This window comes from Pelodiscus sinensis, chromosome 7 (genome assembly GCF_052426305.1).
Source record: "Pelodiscus sinensis isolate ZL-2025 chromosome 7, ASM5242630v1, whole genome shotgun sequence".
Classification (NCBI taxonomy): Eukaryota; Metazoa; Chordata; order Testudines; family Trionychidae; genus Pelodiscus; species Pelodiscus sinensis.
In genome coordinates this window covers 34,744,447-34,767,078 of record NC_143058.1, presented here as the reverse complement: position 1 = coordinate 34,767,078, position 22,632 = coordinate 34,744,447, and the positions used below count along the sequence as shown (strand labels likewise).

The following is a 22,632-nucleotide window of genomic DNA, read 5'->3' as shown; positions in this document are numbered from 1 at the left end:
CCTTTTAGTAACCACTGAATTAATTAAATTTAACCGCTCCCTCCCCCTTAAAAAAAAAAAAAAAAAAAAGACTCTGAGGGAAATTGTGCAGATATAGTGGGCAAGAAGTATATAATTTTAGTGACCCTTGCTAATCATTATTTGCAATATTTCACTTGCATCTTTTGATTCAAGATATTACCTTAGAGTGCAATTATTATGCAACATGCCCAAGCATTTAGTTTAAAATTGGGGCTGCTGGTAGAGAAGGAATCTGTAAACTAGGACCAAAGAAATCATAAGTAGCAGCACCAGGCCATGTGTATACTGCCTAACCTGCTTCAGAGGAGGAACTATAGCTGACAGTGCCATATTTTTCCTGCCTCTTGTAGGAGGCCCTGTTCCATCCTATTCCTTGGTATGAGAAGGACTAAGGCAGGTACCGGGAATTCAGCTGCTATACAATTTCTGAGCAGCTCTAAGAGGCTCTTTCTGAACTGGCATATCTGAGTGAAGCACTCTAGAGAAAGGGGTTTATCTTGCTACATGTCTTTTTAAAGCAGCACCTTTTCCAAATATAGGGCTGGATTCTGACACTCTTTATGCCCAAATTGAGTATTTACTTCCTCTCTAAATGACTTCATGGTGGGACCACTCATGAAATAAAGTGGTACATAGTTGTGTTGAGTGTTAGAAGCTGGCCCAATGAGTAAGACTTCTTGCTTGTTCCTAATTGTTTGGGAAATGGGTATTGCATTTAATCAGAGAATAGCTGAAAGATGTATCACCTATGAAGAAGAAAGATGCATTTGGGTTTGGGCATGAAAGAGGGTGGTTGGGGATTTTTCTAAAGAAGAATCCCTGCTTCTTGTTATTGAGGTAACTTGAGATTTAGAGGCAGTGAGTGTGGGAATGGTTTGAATTGCCGGTGCCTCACCCCAGCAAATTCTGATAGTAATTGGCTATCCTACTGGTATCTCCTTGCCCATGAATATCTGTCTATACAACTGATATTCGTGGATGTACATGGTAAGTAGCTTGGTGTTCTTACTCAGGTCAGTAGCAGTGAAAGATTTAACCACATTGATGTGAAACCATAAGCATTAACTCTCAGATTTAACACCTGATGGAGATAGAAAATAGGAAGAGGAAAAGTTCATACTGTTCATAGCCATTTTTCATATTTTCTGTTTGTATACTTAGATGGCACTCAATCAGTTTCATTCAGGAGGTTGCATTCACAGCTATATCAGCTAGAAAATTTTTGTTTTAAAGGAAAGTTTTATGTTCTGGAGTGATATAGGTTCTGCAGAAAATTTTGTGACTGAGGAATAATGTAAAATGCAAACCCTTGGACATAGTGTTTTTCCACTATTGCTATTTACTTGGAACTGTAGCCCTTCCTCCGTAATGTGGACTGTGCAATAGAAATCCAATAATCCATTATTTCTATTACTGCTACCCTTCTCTTCTGCAATAGACTCTTCTCAGAGGCGCCTGTGAACGTCAGTCTACATGTTCTTGCTAGCACAGAACTGCTTGCCTTCTGAAAGTACAGATAAGAGTAAAAATACACATTATAGTATTTACCTCGGTAGTAGTGGAATTTGTTTGTAACTCTGAAGTGTTTGTTACTCTGAATGTTATGGTTTTTTTTTTTAAGTTTACAGTGGGACAGGTTTTAAATTTGACTGTTCACAAGAAAAGTTCTGCTTTTAATCATCTTAATTTAAATGGAATAAGCACAGAAACAATTTCCTTACCTTATCAATTTTTTTCATCTTTACCTTCCTTTATTTAGTAGTTTACATTTAACATGGTAATTTTTTTCGTCTCTGTTGCTGCCTGATTGCATACTTCTGATTCCAAATGAGGTGTGTGGTTGATGGTCTGTTCCTAACTCTGGTTTCCATAACTTTGAGGTTCTACTGTGTTCTGAAATCTCTTCACTGTCTCATAACTTGATTTTGGGTAAAATTTAAGGCGGTGGTGATGTTCTTTAATGCCTTGAATGGTTTGGGGCTCAGATATCTATGTATCGCCCTTCCAGAACCCATAGCTCCCATCAGAGCAGATTAAAGAGTGGGAAAAACTTGCTTTCCCGATATCATTCTCCTGATTTGTCAATTGGCTTCTCTCCTGAGGTTACATGCTGAACTGTTCCTCAGAGAGGAAAGTATGTTTCCATGTTACTTTTGAGGGTAAGAGGCTTCCTTTCTCATTGGTCACTGCTGCCATGGGGTTTTTACTTTCATAGTGCAATGGCCCCCATCAGCTCCTGAAGAGGGTCCATCAAAGAGAGCCTCTTAAAAAATTGACCCACTTAAATTTTCTTCATTGGTAAGTTCTGTCAGTTAAATAGGGAAGAAATAGTCTTCTCCTACTGGTGTCAGTCTTCTCAGGCTGTCTAGACTGCAGAGCTTTTCTGGAGGTATCCCGTAAAACTCTGCTGCATCCAAGGAACGTGTCTGCTTTTTGTAACAGTTTCTGAAAAAGCAGAAGCTTTCTTTTGGCATCCCTGTATTCCTCTTGGTAAGAGGAATAAGGGATGTTCCGAAAGAGGAGTTTTTTTTCTGAAATTTGGCCCCATGTAAAAAACCTCTTTTGGGGAAAAAGTGGGAAAAGATAGGCAAATTGTGGTTCACAATTTGCATATCTTTTTCCAACTCTTCTCAGCAGTGTAGTCATAGCCTCAGCGACTAACATCTTCTTGGAAGGAAAACCATCTTGGGTAGTTAAAGGCATTTAGTGACCACTGCCTACCTTGGAAGGGGATGTATGATAGGGAGAGAATGTCCAGTTGAAATATGAAGGATTTGAGGAGGTTGTTTTGGATTGGACAGGTTTTGGATTTGGATTTGGATTTGTTTTGGATTTGGAAGCCTGCTGCTTCAAGTAAAATACAGAAATGTATTTTAGAAAATGTAAGTGCAGATTCTTACTTCTTGCACATTAGTTTTTTCCCCAATATCTGGAGTAGAGGATTACTTTTGTTGATCCAATTCCTCTCAACCAGAGGCTCTTGCATCCCCTTTTCAGCAGTCTGGGAATCGGTGGTGATGGAATTCTAGACACTTAAATAACATCACAACTTCCTGGCTAGTATCTGTGACAATTTTGATTTGTGTCAAGCTATCAAACCAGCTAGCCTCTTGCTCCTGTATCTATGAAGAATCCTGCAAGTGACATCTTTATCCAACCATTGCATTTTGTTTTCCTTTTAAATTGCTCTTAAAGTTAATTTTGGTGGCTTCTAAATAGCATATTATGTAATATAGCTTTAGTTTGTTTCCTTTTTCTTCTGAAAAGATAGTGAAACTTATCAACCTCCAAATATAGCTGTTGGCAATTTTTTCATATTTCAGATTTTTTTCAAGAGTAACTTGTGATTCAGAGTTTTTCTCATAAGCTGCATACTGATTCCTCATTCTAATAGAACTTCAGCAGCAGTTTATTGCATGTGTGTGTTTGAACTTCAGTTAATCTAAATGATTGTTTTATTTTTAGTCATGCTTAAAAAGAATACCTAGTTTTGCCATTTGCTTCAGAGTTATTTTTATTTTGGATGCACGTAAGGTGGAACAATTACACATTGTATTTGCAACTACTTAGTTCACCTGGGTTGGTTTTGGTCATGTGAGCATCCTTGTTTACCAGTGATCTAAGTGCTCCACCTGCCTTTCAATTTGTTTACCAGGAAATCAAGATGTGTAAACTGCAGGAAGTACTATTTGACCCTCTCAGACAGTATCTCATTACAATAATTGCTAATCTCTGAATAAGACAGCCATGTTTTTGAGAAACACACACAGAGAGGTTGTGTTAGACAGATTTTAGATATTTCCACAAATCTAGCGTTGTAAATACTTGCTTAGATTATGTTTTCATGATAGCTTTTGATAATAGGCATCTGGTGACCTTTGGGGTCAGCAAAGCTCTGACAAAATAGTATGTGTTCTTTCAGTCCTCTTAACTGAGGAAAAAAAAACACGGCTTGTTGTTTTGGAGTGCTGTCACTGCTCTGTAGCGAAAGGATAATGGCTACTTCCTGATTAAACCACTATCCACAGTAAGCTGTTAATGTTATATATCTATTCTCTTCTAAAGACAAGTGTTCAGTGTTCTCTTTTGTTGTCTGCTTTTTTCCAGAGAATTAGCAGTTTAAAATATTTATAAGTATGGTTTGAAGTAATAGCATACAGTTAGAGTGACTTTTCAGTTACTTTAATTTCCAGGTTTACATTTTTATTTTTTAAGAAGGAAGGTGCCTATTGTTTTTATACTCATTTAAAAATATTTTAATACAACCTTGTCTAAAATATATTTAGCTGTTGAGTGATTAATATTTAAAATGCAATTATCTGGAAATCTCTCAACTATTCTTAATTCCATGGACAATTCTGGTAAATGTTCAAGGGAATAACTGATATTACAAGGAACATATCTAAAGTATTTTCCAATACTATTGAATAAACAATGGTAATTTGTAGGCTGTTTATTTTGTCATCTACCAAACTATCTTACATCTAGTATCGGTCTGTCAGTTTTGGAATAAAGTACGGTCTGAGATTTCTTGGGTAGATTGTATTTATTTAGATCTGTTTCCACACTCATGATAGTTTAAATTAGACACTTTTCCTTCAAGTAGCTGCACAATTGTTGATTTTATAGTAGAGAACAGGTGTAATGTGCTGAGATCCACTTTTATATTACCCTCAAAGCATCGTTTTAAGATTTAATCCTATAAGAAGATGGGGTTCCAGGAGAATGAGGGTAAAATTCTACTCATAACATCAGTAGATTGTTTACTACTAAAGTTGATAGTTCCACATGTGTAACTTGGAAATATGTGTGCACAGAGGGTGCTGTATACCCTGACAACATTACTGAGGCTGTGTACCTTTATACAGTTAACCATTTTTCTCGGTTGTTTCACAGTGACCGGAAAATTTGCCAAATCAGGCTCCAAAAATAGGTGAGGACAATAGAATGGGATTGCACTAGTGTTCTTTGCTGCCATAATGAACATATGGCATCAATTCCTTTACAACAGACAGTTAAGAATATTGTAAAAACATGCTGGAGTGGACTTTAATTTAAAAAGTCAATATTGCTGTCTTACAGTGACGATATTAAATATGATATTAAGTTACTTGTGATAAAATTTAAAAAGAATTTGAATAAAAGGGCCAAAAAGAGAGGTTGACAACCAGTTAATGGGATTCTCCTTAGTAAGCATGATTAATACTTTCTGGAGTGTGTCTGCATAAGGGTTAATTTGCCTGTAATAAAGAACATGTAAAGTAGATGGCATGGCTGACAAACCTGAGTTTGCCAACATAAGAACACTCGCTTTGCATTTAGCACTTCTTGGCTGAATAGTTTTGGTATTAAATAGGAATATTCACTGGCATTCATTCCAAAGTGATCCTTACGATAACTAGATTTCCATTTGACCATTAAGTGGTCTACTTTTGGTGAAAAACAATGTGACAGGGTGAGCAAGCTTTATCTGTCAGTGTCTGTACATTGCCTGTCTCTTGGGGAGAGGAGTCTTGTAACCCGTTATAAAATGTGTTTAATGGATATCACCCACTTCTGGAAGATGCTGAGAGCGCCACTAAAAAAGGCACTAGGTTAAGTGCTTTGTGGCATTATTTACTGTTTCATTATTAAACTCTGTTGTCAAGGCAATAACCACAAATTTTTAAACAAAATCTGCTGTATTTTATATAGCCATTTCAATATGTAGACTACAGAAAAATATATATTGAACATTTCATGGCTGTACACTTTTTGAAATCTTGATGCAAGCTCTGTAGTGAATTTGTTTTTGTACCTTCTATATATGGATAGTTTGGTACTTTCAGTCCATCCAGCAGTTGAAGACTCCCAAATAAATAGGTTAGTCTCTAAGGTGCCACAGGACTTCTCGCTGTTTTTACAGATACAGACTAATATGGCTTCCTTTCTGAGACTTTTCCCTGTAAGATTTAGTTTTCTGTTTGCCTTCTAACCCCCTCCTCTTATGCGTATGCAAAAATCATTGAAATCAGTTGCAGATTTGCATGACTTTGCTAGAATAGTATTCTGTTTCTCCGTTAATGTATTTGTTTGCTTCTAGCTGTGGAAATAGTGTGCGCAGAGGGTGCTGTATACCCTGAACTAGCTGTCGTTGTACCAGTTGAACTGTTAGGCAGCTAGAGAGTATGGGTTTGTTTTTCTGAAAACTCAAACCAGGTGAGACAAGAGACCTGGAAAACTGCAGCATATCTAATATGTTTCTTTTAAGTGATGAATGAATACAGGAACTTTACTTAGAATGTGAGCTCTTAGGGACAAACCATTTTTGGTGTGAGTTTGTATAGCATCTAGCAAAATATGAATGATGGTCCAGGATTGAAGGTTCTAGGTACCACCACCATGTAGATTTAAAACAGAAGTTATGGAGCTGTTGATTGTGTGTTATGTTTTCCAATGAAACAACTTTTCAGTGTCTTGAGATGGGGGAGATTAACCACTCTTGCTTCCATGCACAAAGAGTAAGCAGATTTTGTGTTGGGAACTGTCATAATCAGGAGTGCTGACCAGCACCCGGTGACTATAGGGTTAACTCATGTACCTAGCCAACATGTCGGGTGGTCAGCCAATAACAATGTAGGTAGAAATTTCAAACTGGAAAAGAGGGTTTTTTCCCCTTTCTTCTGTTTGAGTGGAGCAGTTTCTCCCAGGTATTGAGGGAGTTGGGAGACACTTCTCTCTCCAACAATGGACTTCTTAAAATGCGTAAGTAGTGAAAAGTTTAGATAGTCTGTCAAGGTTTATTGCTTTCTTTGTTTGAGAATTTGGAAATAATGTCTGAGCTTTACTTTCTGTGTGCCTCTTCTCAAGACAGCAACAAAAAAGGAAAAGAAAAGAAAAGAAAAAAAAATCCGAAGCTTGCAACAAGTTAAAAGAAAAATTTGTGTACTTTCAAAATTCTGGGTTCTCATAATATGATCTGCTACCATGTCAAGGCTGTTCCCCCTTCTGGCATGATGAATGCACAAGTTGGGGGCCCACAAGAGCACTCCAAAACCTTGCTTATACAAGTTCTGATACAAAATCCCTGCTTCATTAGCAATTTCGGTTGCCTACTTCGAATCCCTAGTTCGAACTAGGGAGCAAGTGTAGACGTACCCGAAGTAAATAAAGCTCCAAAAGAGAACACATCACCTACCAGCAGTTACTTGTTAATTTTTTCATCCCTTTTTTTTTATTTGTCTAGAGGTTTCTGTTTATACTGTGATAGTGCCCAAAAGCCCCCTTCAGGATAGGGGCCTCTTCTTGCTAGGCACTGTACAAATAAGTAGTAAAATACAGCCTTTGCCCTGGAGTATCCGTTACCTAGTTTGAAACAACGTGCAACATGAAATAAATTGTGGAAAGTAGTGAAGGTAGGCATCTGTGACAAGATCAGACACTCATAGATTACATATTATACCGCTTCATGGTTCCAAATCATATGAAAGGTTTTGTCTCTGTTTTGTAAGATTACACTTTAAAAAACGCAGAATTCTCTGACTGCTATGGCACAATCACTTGGCTGATTTCTTGTAACTCAGAGCTTGTCTCAAGTGGTCTACCATTACGTCTAGAAGTAATGATAAACATGGGACCAGATCCAGTTGTGCTTCAAAAAGGTGCAAATCCATAACTTCTGCAGAGCTGCTCTTATGTCCATGATAATTTTGGGTGGAATTTTACTTTTAACTCCCTTATGTAGAAAGGTACAAGCCAGAGGTGAAATCGCCTAGAGCTTTGATGTTTCTCAAATATTACCTTGAAGGTCCTACCTGCTGAAGCACAAAGACTAGTCAAAAGGCTTTTTAAGTAAATGGTCTGTTCATGTTGCTCTCTTCTTTGTCAATCATCTTACAGTAAAAATCACTGTGCATTTTTCCATGCCCTCTCCAAGGCAAGCATTGCACTTCTTGAGATGAACTACTGCACCATTACTATCTCTCTGAAGTCAGGTCAGTTCTCAAGACCTATTTTTTTCTATACCTGTGGAAAGCTAGATTCTTGGGGATAATGACAAGTTTGAGGAATTACAAAGTATATCTCAACCCACTGAACCTTTCTTCAGTCCTTGGTTTAGTCCAGAGGTTCTCAGACTGTGGTCTTTGAACCACTAATGGCCTGTGAGCTCCATTCAGGTGGTCAGTGGATGGTTCCCACTAAGGTGTGCATGGCTACAAGTAGGAGAACGAAGGGCTACCCACTAATTAATGGCTCACAGGTGTGGCTCTGCTAATTAGGTGGCTGGACCCTGGTCCCTCACATGTAAGGTGAGGTGGTGGCCTTGAGGGATGTAGATGGGAGGGGCAGTTGGATGAGGTGGGGGAAATAGGAGGTAGGAGTGGGTAGCAGTGAGGTGAGAAGAAAGGGTGGATAAATTTGGGTTGTTCCAGGCTGCAGTGATAAAGAGGCACTTTTTCCCAGCTGTAGGGCTTGCTGGGAGACATGAGCCTTCTTCCCAGCCTAAGCTATGTGGCTGTGGAGATCCCCCCCCCCCCCCGCCCCCTCCGTTCCCAGCCTAACTCAGTCACTGCCGTGGAAGGAGAGAGGCACCTCCCTCTCCTTTGCAGCCTTAGCTTTGTGGCTGCTGTAGTGGGGAAGAGACCCCTACTAATATTAAAACATGAGTTGTGTGTTTTGATTTGAAGCACAAAAAAGCGTTTATTAAGGGTTTTTATCCAAAGTGCTTTACAATAGTTAGCTAATAACACAAACAACATTTGGAGAGATCATTAAGTAGTCCACTGAGACCCTCAGCAATTTTAAAGTGTTCTGTGAAAATAGAAGCCTTTCCTTTTCTGTGTTTCTGAAGCACTTCCTCCATTTTTTTTTCACATTCTGCCATTATAGCAAGCCTTTCTTTTATCTGAAGAAACTTGTGTGTGTTTCCCTACTATGTGCCAGAGAAGATAGAAATCAGTGGGAGATGCTGCTATCCTTTGGAGCTCAAATGCCCTGTTACTCCAGCAATCCTTCCTACTGTTATGGCAAAAGTGATTGATAAATTAACATTAATTATCAACAGGACACCAGGGAATCTTCCCTTTCTAAAGTTTCACTCTTTTCCTCTCTGTTTGTCTTAGCTGTTTGCACCTCTTATTTTTCCTTTTGGTAAAGACTGTAATAGTGCTGCACCTAATACTTCATAGTAGTATAGTCAGCAGGAACATCAGAATTAAACTGATGTGATCGTGATCATTTTAATTCCTTGTTTTTGCTATGCCATGGAGGAAACACTATTTATAGGAGTAGAATTCTTCCAGTTCAGCTGGGGTCAGTTGATTTTTCTCCTCCACACACCAATGACCCCATGATATTGTTGCTACATCTCTGTGTGGTCACTAGGTTTTTAAGGTCCAAAATTGGGAATTGTAGTTCTGTGGTGTGAGGTTGGGTGTTTGGTGGTGCTTCATCTGGAAGCATGAGGTGTTGAAACTGAGAGGGGGCAGAGTGTGCTCACTTTTGCCAGTGGTCCTAGATTTCCATATTGCCACCTGACTGGGGCAATCTTGAAAAGCTAAGCATCCCATTTACCTAAATCCTCTTGTTGGCCATAGTTATGGTGACCATATTTTCTGAACCAAAATTAGTGACATATTAGCCACACCACCTGACCTCTGTTAACCATGCCTCTGACCTCTGTTAACCACTTCCACTAGCCACGCCCCTGACCCCCCGTTAGCCATGCCTCTGGAGGTAACACTCTCAGGGTCAAAGTGGACACATGACCAGAATTAAAAGGTGTTGTGTGACCCCCTCTAAGAACTTTTTCCACCATCTTCCTACCAATAGGGTTGAGTTTGGCCCCAACCAGACACCCCTCATGTGACTATCCTGCAATTGCATTAACCCAATTTATATCACATTAACTCGGGGAGAGGGGGTGGAGGCGGAGGCGGAGGCGAGGTGGAGAGAGTCTGGGAGAAGTGTTCTCTCTAAGATTTTCCTCCCATGACCGTAATGAATTTTGTATTGTGCACCAGTATTGAGTTCATGTGGCTTATTTGGATGTCCCACTGTGGCACCCAAGTTATTAATAAGTATCTTATAAACCTCTACCTTTTCCCTATGCTGCCATCTCCTCCCCTTACTCCATCAGCTCCCCTGGTGCCTGCTGCCCCCCAACCCCTCACCCTCCTCTGCTGTCCTCACTCCTGCCCTTCTCACTGCCCTCAGCCCTCCTGCGACCTGCCCCCCTGCACCAGCCTTTCTCTGATCATGTGAGCTACCCTTCCTCATCCCCTCTCGTAACATCTCTCTCTACACACCTGCCCTGCCTCTCTCCTCTGGTGCTGCAGGTGTCTGCCCTTCTGCTTCCCCCCCAGAGTCCCCTGGCACCTGCACGTTGCCTGATCCCTGCACCCTCCTGGTGCTGCCTCCTTCCCTCACTGCCCCTGCCGCCCTTACCCTCTTTCTCCCTGACCTAATCCCCTCACCTCCCTGACGCCACTCCTCCCCCTCCTCTTCCTCCCTCTTGCCCCCAGTGCCCCTCCCCTCCCCTCTCCCAGCATCACTCTGTCTCCTCCACCCTTCCAATCCACAGACACCTCTTCTCCTTCCTTCTGTCCTTTTTCTCATTGTCTCCACTTGGCCCCCTGGCATTTCTCTCTCCTCCACCCTGTCCCTTGGTGCCTTTCCCTTTCTTCTCCTACCCTCCCTCCCTTCCCTCAGCACAAGGCCCTACCTCTCCCACCCCCCTTTCCATAGTTCTCTCCCTGTCTCTCCCCCACCTTCTGCCTTACAGTTTGTGGGGCTGGAGTCTATGGTCAGGCCCCAGAAGTCCCTGCAGCTCTGGACCCAGCTGCTTGCAGGGCAGGACAGCTTGCCGGACCTGGTGTTGGGTCCCCCGCAGTGCTAATTTTAGTGAGTTCCAGTTCCCGCACCAGCTTTGGCTCCTATTAGGGGGAGCAGGGACGGCAGGGAAAGCCCGCCCCCTCCCCCAGACCCAGCTTGCGAAGCGCAGCTGTGTGAGCGTGTCTGTGCACTGCCGCTACCCCAGCGGAGTGGGAAGGGATGGGGAGAAAGGGCCATGCACAGAGCACACCGGCAGAGTCCAAACATACCCTGATCTGCAGCGCTGCAGCTGTCATCCTCTGTGCAGTCTCTGCCGGGACACTGGCAGCAGCTCCCAGGAGAGTGGCTGGGCTAGCAGTCCTGCAGCAGGAGGGAAGGGCCACGCCATGGTGGGGGTTTGCTGGACAGTGGTGCGTGCTTCACTGGAGCTTGGAGCTCTGGACACTGTGCACCACTGGCAGCAGCCCTGGCTACCCATGCAAAGCACCAAGGGAGCCACTTACGTGCTGGGTGGAGGTAGGGAGTTGCTGCTGTTCCATGCTAGCTCTGGGTATATGCGAGGGTGTCCCAGCGAGGGAGAGGGGAAATGGTGGTGCCATTTGTAGCCGGATCTGACCAGGTTTTCCGGGACATTTGCCTCCTTTATCAAGACACCGGGACAGAACCTTTAAATCCAGTACTGTCCTGGGAAAAAAGGGACGTATGGTCACCATAGCCATAGGTGGAAAAACAAAATGAAATTGCCTAGGGCTTTGACGTCCCACAAGGTAGCTGGAAAAGTGTAGCTGAATTAAGGTGCTTGTGTAGAAGCCTTGAGAATCCTGCTGCCTACCAGCAAGATGTGCTTGCAGACTCCAATATTTATTTGAATGTTGAACTAAATTAAACAAGGTGCTAACAGGTGGAATAGCCTACTAGGCAAACTGATGCTAATGGAGCAGTTAATTTTGTCTTCACACGATGAACTAGAAGAGATAAAATTAGTTGTCTTGACTTGTATAGGAGAACCGCATAAATTACTAAGAATTGTACTGTGTTGTGGTGTTTTGTTATAATGTAAATAGACTGATAATGTTAGGTAATGGCATTAGAAATTATATCTACAGTGAACCCTCGTTTATCGCGGTAGATAGGTTCCAAACCCGACCGCGATAGCTGAAAATCCGTGAAGTAGGGACACCATATTTAACATGCATATTCAGACTTTTAAAACCCTCCCTTTACGCTTGGGAGCCATTGCAGGGGTTAAACAGAAAGTTCAACAAAAAGTTCAACTTCAAACAGTCACGCACAGCACAGGTTAAAGTTACACAGTAACGTAGCAGCATCTACCCGGCGAGAGAGCGGCAAACAAAGTGGCCGCGAGAAGATGCTACTGGTCGGAGACAAGTAATGAAAAAAGTCCGCGAAGTCGTGAATCCGCGATGGTCGAACCGCGAAGTAGCGAGGGCTCACTGTATTCTATGCTTTTCAAAACAAAACCTCTCCAAAAGCTGGGGTAGTAATGTCACCCTTTAAGTGTAAATGTAGAAATCCTTCCCCTATCAGCCTCTTCTAGAGTACCCTGCTAACACTTTGATGTAAGCAGGTCTGAGTGCCTCACTGTTCTGGTCAGGTTACATGAATTGAAATTTTCCAGTTATTTTTTTGGGGGGGGGAATAATCATCCTTTTAGAATTTTTGGATGGAGGGCATTAATATATCAGATGATTACATATTAGAAAATTAGCTAACACAGACCAATACCTATTGAAGAGAGAGTCAGTTCTATAATCATCTTTACCTGTAACCCCGTGGAAGAATTGTCATGTGTTTTTGATTCTTCCAGAAGTTTAGCATCACAGCCTGGCAAATTTACATGATAATAGCTCCTAAATTAGTTCTGACTCTCTTGTCTTAATTTGTTGGTTGCTCTTCTGCACACTCAAGCCCCCTTACATGTCAGACATCAGTACTGTTCTAGATAGAATTGTGCTGTTGAGTTTGCTCAGTTGTCTGTATTTTAGATCTATATGGGTGCACCTTCACCCCCCCCCCCCAGCTTTCTGAGTGTTCCAAAAATCTGCACACATTTACCACATCATGCAGTATCAGTCCCATGATTTAAAGGGGTATGGAGTCTTCAGCGTAACTTTGGACTTCCCATGAGTTGCTCCAGCAAAGGACCTGCTCTTGTGGCTAATGTGATAGAAGTACGATTGATTGTTCTTTTTAAAGGTTCATGTGCTTTAAAATGTTACATACTTGCAAAATGTGTCAGACAGCTAATATGCAGACATGTTGGCTGCATATATTTGTTTTTGGGGAAAGTAGCTGAAACCTGTAGTGTGAGTGGTGTGATATCTTTCTTTATACCACAGGAAGCTAAATTGGTAGGAAAAGGAAAACAGAAGTCAGGCGTTGGCACATCATATTTTGTTAATATATTTCACAATTTCAGTTACAGTTAAACTGACTAGAATGTGTTGACTTTGTATTGAATTTTTTTTACTAGACATACTTACCTGAAACAGTATTCCTTCATGAAAGCAATACATTATTTTTCTAATTAAGAGTTTTAGGACATCTTTGTATACATATTCACATTCTCGGAACATAGACCCTTTTCTGTTATATCTGAGATGCCTCAAAGTGAAAAAAAATTAAGTTAGATTCACACTAAAAATACAAACAGTAGTAAATTGGGCATCTCAAAGATAGTATTACCTTGTTACCTATATTACTGCCACATTATAACCTTGACATTAAGCTGGATATTTCCTTGTATATAAATGATAAAAAATCTAGCAGTGAAGGAAAGCACCCTGGGTTCAATAATTACTCTATGACAAGAATGAATACACCTGCAGATACCCCTTTTAAATAGGGCATGTATGTTGTTAAATAAAAAATTGGTATGGACCAGCAAGTATGCCTTGTAGATTTATGTGCACTAGTGGATATAAGAGGTTTTTTTTTCTCCCAACATCAAGGGAAGTGACTTAACCTACCATATTCATTGTAGTCAGGCTCTAGACAATATATGAAAGGACAAACTTGTCAATTTATTTTCTGACTGTCAATGCTTAGATTCAAACTGCTGTTATACTAAGCATTGTGGTATACTGCAGCTAGCGTGCAGCATGTAATGAGTCTCTGTTAGGGTCTTTTGTTCATTAAAACTTCTAAACAGGGAAGGCCTGGACATGTGTATGGTTTGGCTTTTTTTTTCCTGTCTGATAAACACACACATAGTATTATAATGGAGTAAGTAGTGCTACCTATTGTTAAGGTTGCTCAACACTACCCACTTCAAGATTGTGTTTCATTTGTTAATAATTTTATCCAGCTGTTCTGTTTAATTTGTAACTTTCCATGCTGGCTATATTCCTCATGCTGTATTTTTTGAGAAAAGTCAGCTAAAATAGTTCAGAGGTTAGAAAAAATAAGTAATTTTGTCTATGGTAACACCCCCCCCCCCAACTTTCTGGTAACCCTTATTTGATGAGCTCTAGGGTTCCCATGCTCTGGAGCAGGAACTTGATAATGCCCACAGTTGACTTCTCTGTCAGCAGTGTGTACCTCTTGCCATCCTTGTGTGAATCCATCCATATTTGGCCAAGGTGTGAGTCTTTGAAAAATTGAAGTTTGTATGTACTCAGCAGAGACTTCGATTTTAGCAATTAAATTTCCTGAAGAATTCATCTGTACCAGGCTGAGCACAGCATTCAAATGCATTAATTAGAAGACCTCCCCTTTTCATCCTGCAGCCTCTGCCTCATTCACTACCCACCTTTGGTTACAAATGATGTAGGAGATTTACTGGTAAATTGTCTTCACTACACAACCCTGATTAATCCCAAGTACACAGGATGGACCAACATTGACTGAGGCAGAGGGTCTGGAAGATAAATAATGCATGATCATGTAATTAAAGATTGTATTATAATGCAAGGGGGAGCAAATTAAGGTTGCACAGGCAGTCTTAATTTTGGCATTTCCTAATTCAAGTGCTTGACTTTGAAACTGTAATAATGTTAATTTAATCTAGTCTTTTGCTTGTTATATATGCTTCATGATGCCATGATATTTTCTCTGATAAACCCTTGTAAATTATTATTTTCATGCAATATTAGTTGTTTAGAATATCTTAAAATATATCAGCATTGAATAACATAGTTGATTGATCACATACCTTGTGAGATGCACATATAAGAGTACTGATGCTAATGAATTTTTTGTTATATTATGATGGTTATTACTTTTATAGGTTTTTTTGTGTAAAGTATTTTTAAAAACAAAGATCCTGAATGTTTTTTAAATTTGAGGAGCGGTATTGTAAGAACTAAATTTACTTGTAAGTATGGTAAAGAAACAGAAGTAACCTCTTTTAATGACAATATTTTGCCCTGTAATAACTGCTAACAACTTAAATACATTAAAAATTAAGTACTTTTGAACTAGTTCTTGAGGCTTTTTAGAGATTTTTAAAGCGCTCTGGGACTGCATGCTTTTCTACCAAAAGCCACACATTATAGAGTTTTGTTTTCCATCAATGGTTAGCTTTTTTTTGATGCCATTGAGAGCTTTATATAGTCATTATTTAGGAATACAGCTTTCAGAAAAGAGGACACCTGGGTGTTTGCTGGTGCCACTGCAGTGGCGGCTGCTCCACTTGCACAGGAGGCCGGGCTCAGGAGCTGCCAAACTTGTCGCTTCGCACACCAAGCTCAGGGCTGTGGCCACCGCCTTGCTGCTGCTGGAGCTGCCGCTCCCCCTGCTGGCTCGCATGGTGTGAGAGAATGCCGCATACTGGGCTCCCGCTTCCGCACCGTCCCACCCCAAGATGCACGGCAGCATGGACTCCAGTGGCGCTGCCAACCAGCCGGCAGCCTGGGCTGCTGCGGGGCCAGGAGGAGTAGTGGGGGGCCAGAGAGGCTGCTGGCTGTGGCCCGTCCTGGGGCATGAAGTTAAAGGCACTGATGGGAGAAGTGGCATGGCTAGAAAAGGAACCCAGGAATCCTGCTTCCCTGAACTCCTTCCTTTCCCCTGCCTGCCCCACAAAGCACCAGCTCCCACAGTTCTCAGAGTTGGTGCCACCCATGCGCTGCACTCCCGGGGCTGGCGCCACAACTCTGCTGCACGCCCAGGGGTGGGGCCGCCCATACACCATGCATCCGGGGCTGGAACAGCCCATGTCCCATGCTCCCGGGAGCGGGGCTGCCACCGCCCATGTGCTGCGCGCCCAGGGCTGGTGCCGCCTCTACGCCGTGCGCCCAGGTCAGCGCCGCCCATATGCTGCAAGCTCGGAGCCAGCACAGCCCTCGCGCCGGTCGCCCAGGGGCGGGGCTACCGATGTGCTGCGCACTCGGGGCCGGCACAGACCTCGCAACACGTACTCGGGGGTGGGGCTGCCTAACCGCTGCGCACCCGGGGTTGGCACCGACCATGTGCTGTGCACCCGGGGCCGGCATCGCTCATGCGCCCAGGGGCTTGTGCTACATGCCTGGGTGCAGGGTCAGCCCCGATCACTCGGCGGGCACACAGAAATGGCCCGGCGGGCACTGCGTTGGGGACCACTGTACTAGAGCATTATTTTCCAAGTGTGATTTACGTTTCTTTACTCCTACAATTTGATGCTGTTGGAATTCAAGGGTAACTATAGAATACTACAAATGATTTACTGTGCCGTGTCTGCCAGTTGTTTTAATTTGAACAGTGACACTGTTGCGGACTGTATCAAAAAATTTTTTTTCAAATGAAGAAAAGTATATAATAACCTCTTCTCCAGAGTAGAAAGAATATAATATGTAAAATGAATCATGATAGTACTGGTTGAATAAGGGGAGCAGGAATCATATTGATATGGATTTAATATGTTGTTGTTGAGATGTTTTTAGATATATTAAATTTCCTTGGTGACTGTTATGTGTTAATGTAGTTGATGGCATAGAGCTAGATCAGTAGTTCAGGGTTTTTAGAATTTCATTATGTGGATGGGGGCAACTTGCTATTTTAATTTCTGCTAGCATAATACCACTGAGCAAAGAAAAGTTGCTGTGTGTACTAGGATTTGCAACAAGAGGAACACGCAGGCATTTTAAACAAATGATTATTAAAGGTTCAAAAGTTTTGAAGAATGTAGGCATCCAATTGTTTTCAGTATTGAGGGACTCTGACTCTAGAGAATGAAAGATAGGCTTGTAAGTTTTTTTAGAGTGATGGTGGGTTTTCTCCTCTTGTTCTCAAACTGGAGCTAGTAAGGAGAAAATATAGTTTAAAAATATTAGTTGTGGAGACATCAACTAATTCTTCATGATTGTAACAAATATCATGAGTGTAACAGCTTCAGAATTATTTACAGTTGTAATTACTCTAAGCTTGCTTAATTTAAGAAGTTAGCCTTAACTGCTCTAAAATTATTAAATTGTTCATTATTTTATATCTACTTTATTGATCTTAGTGAGGCAAATATTTAGTATTTAGCTTTAGTATTTAGTATTGAGCGTTAATTTTTTTTGTAATTTAGTCTGCTAGTTTTAATGAACATGATTAACACAAGTTTTTAAACACAGGTTTTTAAAGGTTTGCTATACCAGAATAATAAATACATGAGAAAACAGAAGTCCAGACTAGCAAAATAGATCAGCTGTATAATGTGAGCATTGCTATGTTAAATACTCACATGTTCATTAATAACATTTTTATTTCTCCTTTCAGTCTTAAGAATTTAAATTACCTTCATGGTTATACATATGGTCTCTAGCACACAATGCTATATTTATTTTAAAAATAGTTTATTCTGCCAAAATGTCAAGATTTAATGATAGTTCTTCACTCTGAAGGCAATACAATTGCTTTAATGTCTAAGTCCTTTGACAGCTAGCTGCTGCATTCATGCACAAGGATTGTCAGATGAAAATTATTTTATGTGGTTGTGAAATAAAATATTGACAATTTTTTACAAAGTTATTTGTCTTAAGAAGTCAAATATAGAATCATCACAATCATCAACATTGTGTAGTGCCCTTAGGACCATTACACTATCCAGAGTAACCATGTTTCATGTAATTGCACCAGATCTGTGGGGCTAAGTTCCTTCTAAGCTGCCCAGCTTCCCATTAAGCCCTATGCAGGGGCTCAGAGCTACAGTGGGCAGAGATCTCTTCCTGATTCTGACACTGCTGGGGCAGGCAGAGAGGAACCCCGCTGTTGGCCCCAGCACTGAGCTGCCACGGCCTATCAAGGAGAGCCATCCCCACCAGTTCCAGCAGAAAGCTACTAAGATAAGCCTGAGTCCCAACCCTCTGCCCCTCCTTGACTTCCCTTCCCAGTCCCGAGGACCTTTCTGCATCCCAAAGCCCACTCCCAAGCCTCCCATACCTCAGGAGCCTTTAAGGGAGAGTGAAGGGGGCTGAAGCTCCCTCTCCCCGCCCCCCCAATTTATACAGTAACATTGCTGTTTGTTCCCCTTCATCGGGGACTGAGGGGCAAGTGCACAGTTTGCTTCATTCCTTACTCTGGCTGAGGAGTACAGGATTCAGACAAACCTGGACCTGCCCCAGCCATGGGACATGCACTACTCCCTTGAGGCTGTGCCTGCTGGAGGTGCAGTGACTATGGGGAGGCATGTCTCACCTGGCCCCAAACTACTGCGGTGAGAGAGGGTTGGAGTAGTCCTCTCTCCCCAGGGCAGCCTGCATACTGAATGCCTCATGCCCAGCTCCATCCCAGAGCAATGATTTAAATTAAGTATGTACATTTTAATTTTGTTTTACAGAAAACAAAAATTAAGGATCTGAGCAATACTGGGTGTTTATCCATTTTTTTGTTAAAAACCTTTAATAATGGGTTTACTTCATTATTCACGTTGCCCAACCCTGATTGTTCTTCATTTCTGTTATGACCTTTGAGATAGGGTAACCCGAGTTGAACACAATATTCTGGTTATACTATATCTCTGCAAAGATACCAGAGTTCCCATTCACATACCCACCTCTTAGTTCCATTGTAGTGAACACTCAACTCTGATTGCCAACAGCATCATTCCAGGACAACACCCAGTGAGAGAAACTGCAAGTGCCTTGATCTTTGGTAAAAAAGCATAATCTTCAGCCACTTTACAATTTTGTTTTGCCATTTCCCAGGTGCTCACAGCAAAATATGACTACGCAAATTATGATGAGTTCAATTACTTTATTGAAAAGCTGTCAGAGAGCTTCCATAATTCCTTTAAGGCCATCACCTGGTGGGGGCAGCAGGTGCAAAACAATAATTGAAGTTGGCCTGGACCACCTTCACAGCTGTCACGATGAGATGGGCATCATGGCTTCATCTCTGAGTCCCCGACTGAGGTGCAGACCGCAGTGGAGGACTTCCCTTTGAGGGTGTCATGCTCTTCACTGAGAAGTTCGATTCCCCTTTCCACTCCTTGAAGGATTCCAGAGAGACCCTGGATCACTGACAATCTGCACAATGCAGAAAAGATATTTTAGTTCAGTGCCCAACGACCAACTTACTTTCCCTGACACTATAAATTAAAGAAAAAAAGACGACATGATGGAAAAAAAACCTTCCAGTTCTCAATCCTTGACCTAACCATCTACCCCTAAACACCACTTTTGATGAGCAGGTCAAGATGCCATGAGACCTGTCCCACTCCTGTGCCCAAGCACTCAGCCAGTATTTGTCAGTGTTCGTCAGTGCTCGGGAGTGAATAATGTTGGACAGATGAGTCTTAGAGATTATTAGATATGGCTACTCCATCCACTTTAGCTCCTTATCCCATCCCAACAACCTTGCTCCTCCATTTTCAGGGACCCTTCTCACAAGTCTCTACTATGGTAGGAACTAGATTAACTCCTGAAGTTAGTCATAGAGCTAACTACTGTTGTTTTCTAATACCCAAAAGAAAGGGAGGTTTGAGACCCATTCTGGACCTCAGAGCTCTTAAGTTCATATTGCTCAGAAGTTTGAGAGAGGCACTTTATCAATTATCATTCCATCATTGGATATGGGAGACTGATTAAGGCCATTGGCTTACAGGATGCCTACTTCCATATTTCAGTATTACTGTCTCACAGATGCTTTCTCAGGTTTACCCTGGGACATTACCACTACAAATACAGAGTCATCCTCTTTGGACTTTTATCTTTCCAGAGTGCTCTCAGTAGTGGCCCTCATCTTTGATCACAAGGGGGTTGATCCACCCTTACTTGGACGTGTCTGCTCTGAAGCCAGTAACTTCACGAGGCTCATCGAGCCACCAAGTCCATAAATTTCTTCATGGAATTGAGCCTACAGATCAACTCCCAGAGAATGCTCCTCACACCAGTGCAATGCCTGGAATTCATAGTGGATGAGTTAGATCACTACAGGCCCAAACCTTCCTACCTAAAGACCGGTTCTTATCCCTGTCTAGCTCTTAGACATAGCCCAGTGCAGCCTGCAAGTGCCAGGCAGAATCTGTTTTCAGCTCCTGGAGCATACAGCAGCAAGCATAGCAGTGATTCTGCTAGCATGTGACACCTCCATCTGTGGTTCGGGTCAGAGTGTAGTCTGGAGAAACCCTTACTGCTACCAACCAGGATAAAAAACTGCCTGAACTGGTGGAAGAACCCAGCCAGTGTACACAAAGGGGACTCCCCCACCCCTTAACAGGAGTCACCTTTATCATCCTATCATCCATACATCCCTTACAGGATGGGATACGCATTTAAATGGTCTCTTTCAGAAAGGCAAATGATTTCAGAGATTTTCCTTTATGACAATCTCCTCTAATTGAACATTCTTTTTCAAGGGTCCCGTGGGTACTCCACTTAGGTGTGTCAGCGTCGCTGTGCGCATGGCCCGGAGATTCTTTCTAGCAGTCCCCCCGGTCGCTGGAGTGTGCTGCGGTATTGTGCAATCATTCAGAATAACAGTTGCACATGCACCTTTGGCCATTCCCTCAGTTCCTTCTCAGCCATCACTGGCATCAGTCACAAGTAGACAGTCTCCCTTAAGCCATTAACAGTAGCTAAAAAAAAATGTTCCTCTTTTATTATAATATATAACAGAATAAGTAAAAGAACGAGCAGGGAGCAGGCACTACTGGCGCGTCCCGCTTGCCCAAGGCACCATTAGCAGACAAACCCTGTCATGCCCACACCATCTGGATGCAAAAGGTACACAGTGTGTGGGATCTTTATATCAGCAGCAGATGGACACAAGCAGTATCTGTGCTGCCTAGGGAAGGACCACCCAGTGAGCCACTGCCTGCACTGCCAGAAACTCGCCCCAAGATCAAAAAGGGCGAGAGATTTACAAAGAATCCTGTTTACAGAAAAGACCATGGCTGAACAGCAGCCTTGTTCGATCCCTCCCCCAGATACTCCTCCTGGGATGGAGGACAAGAGGAGCACTCCCTTGGAGGGATGTGCCAGAGAGCATGACTTGGAGTGGAGTACAGAATGCTCCAGGTCTACCACTGATACTCAGCCGCTGAGCAACAAAATACCTCTTTGAAAGGAGGATGATGAGAAAATAAGGGGCCAGCATATAGCTCCTGCCCCCATATGCTGCAACACAACAGCAACCCCAGAACTGACACAATTGATGCTTCCACCACAGTGGCCCCACTGGGACCCATGGGTGCCCTACAGAAGCCAACAACCCTCCAGGTACCCAGGGCACAGTCGTCCGACATAAACACAAAGAAACGAGCTGACTGTAGCTCAGACAACCAGGACAACGATTCATCCACAGAGGAAGCAACACAAGATTAGCCTATTCTTCCCAATACATCATATTCCATGATGGGCGAACACAGTCTCCCTGCATCACCAATCAGAGGGAACAACTTTAGATACCCTCCAGAACAGGTCTTGGAACTAACGGACACACTTGACATACAGCTTTCCGATATAATGCAAAACAAACATAAACTCATGAGTGTACTCAACCTATCCCAACATACCAAACTGGCTCTGCTGATGAATGAAGCTCTGATGGACCCAGCCAAGTCCATATGGAAGACCCCGGCATTAGTGCTCTCAACTTCAAAGAAACTGGATAAGAAGTACTACGTAGTACCTAAGTGGGTGGAGTTCCTCTTCTCCCACCCTTTCCTGAATTCACTGGTAGTTGAAGTAGCTAATCAGAGAGGAAAGCAACACCACTACACCAGAACACCAAATCATGACAAAGAGATAAAAGGGATGGATGCTATGGGGAAGGAAGGCCAATTCATCAGCCTCCCTCCAATTGAAAATTGCTAATTACGTAGCCCTGCTAGCAAAATACTCACACTAGACGTCCGAATCCTTCAACTCCTTTATTCAGTACATACCAGAAGATATAAAGGAACAGTTTGAATTAAATGTGACAGAACGTTCATTGATTTCCCGGACAGTGATACAAGCAGCATTGAACTCAGCGGGTACAGCAGCCAGGTCCATGGCATCCACAGTGGTGATAAGGAGAGCGTCATGGCTGCAATTGTTGGGGTTTCCCAGGGAAGTTCATTTGAACACTGAAGACCTTCTGTTCAAGGAAGAGAACTCTTCACGGAGGCAACAAATTCATCTCTCCACATGCTCAAAGACTCTAGTCTAGGGCAACTCTACACACACTTGGAATTCAGCTTCCTGGAACCAAGAGAAAAGAATGCAAACAATATAATCGAAGGTTCAGAGCACCAGTGTATCCATAATAGCAAAGGCCCTATGAGAACAAGAGGTGTATGAGGTATATAGCATCACTGCCCACCCACAGATGATCGCAAATACGTGATCTGATCATGACAATACACAGCTGCCCACACACCATGGCACACACCTA

General features: G+C 42.4%; 1 protein-coding gene across 8 annotated transcripts in view; it reads left to right on the top strand.

The window, feature by feature from the left end:
• BAZ2B (bromodomain adjacent to zinc finger domain 2B) overlaps nt 1-22,632 on the top strand; it is a 331,616-nt gene that overhangs the window by 101,169 nt on the left and 207,815 nt on the right. The window contains exon 1 of one of the 8 annotated variants that reach the window (XM_075933461.2): nt 3,476-4,048. The exons of the other annotated variants lie outside the window; for them this stretch is intronic. The gene's annotated coding sequence lies outside the window, so the exon portion shown is untranslated. Of the gene's footprint in view, nt 1-3,475; nt 4,049-22,632 lie in introns of those variants that run through there. 8 annotated transcript variants of the gene reach the window in all.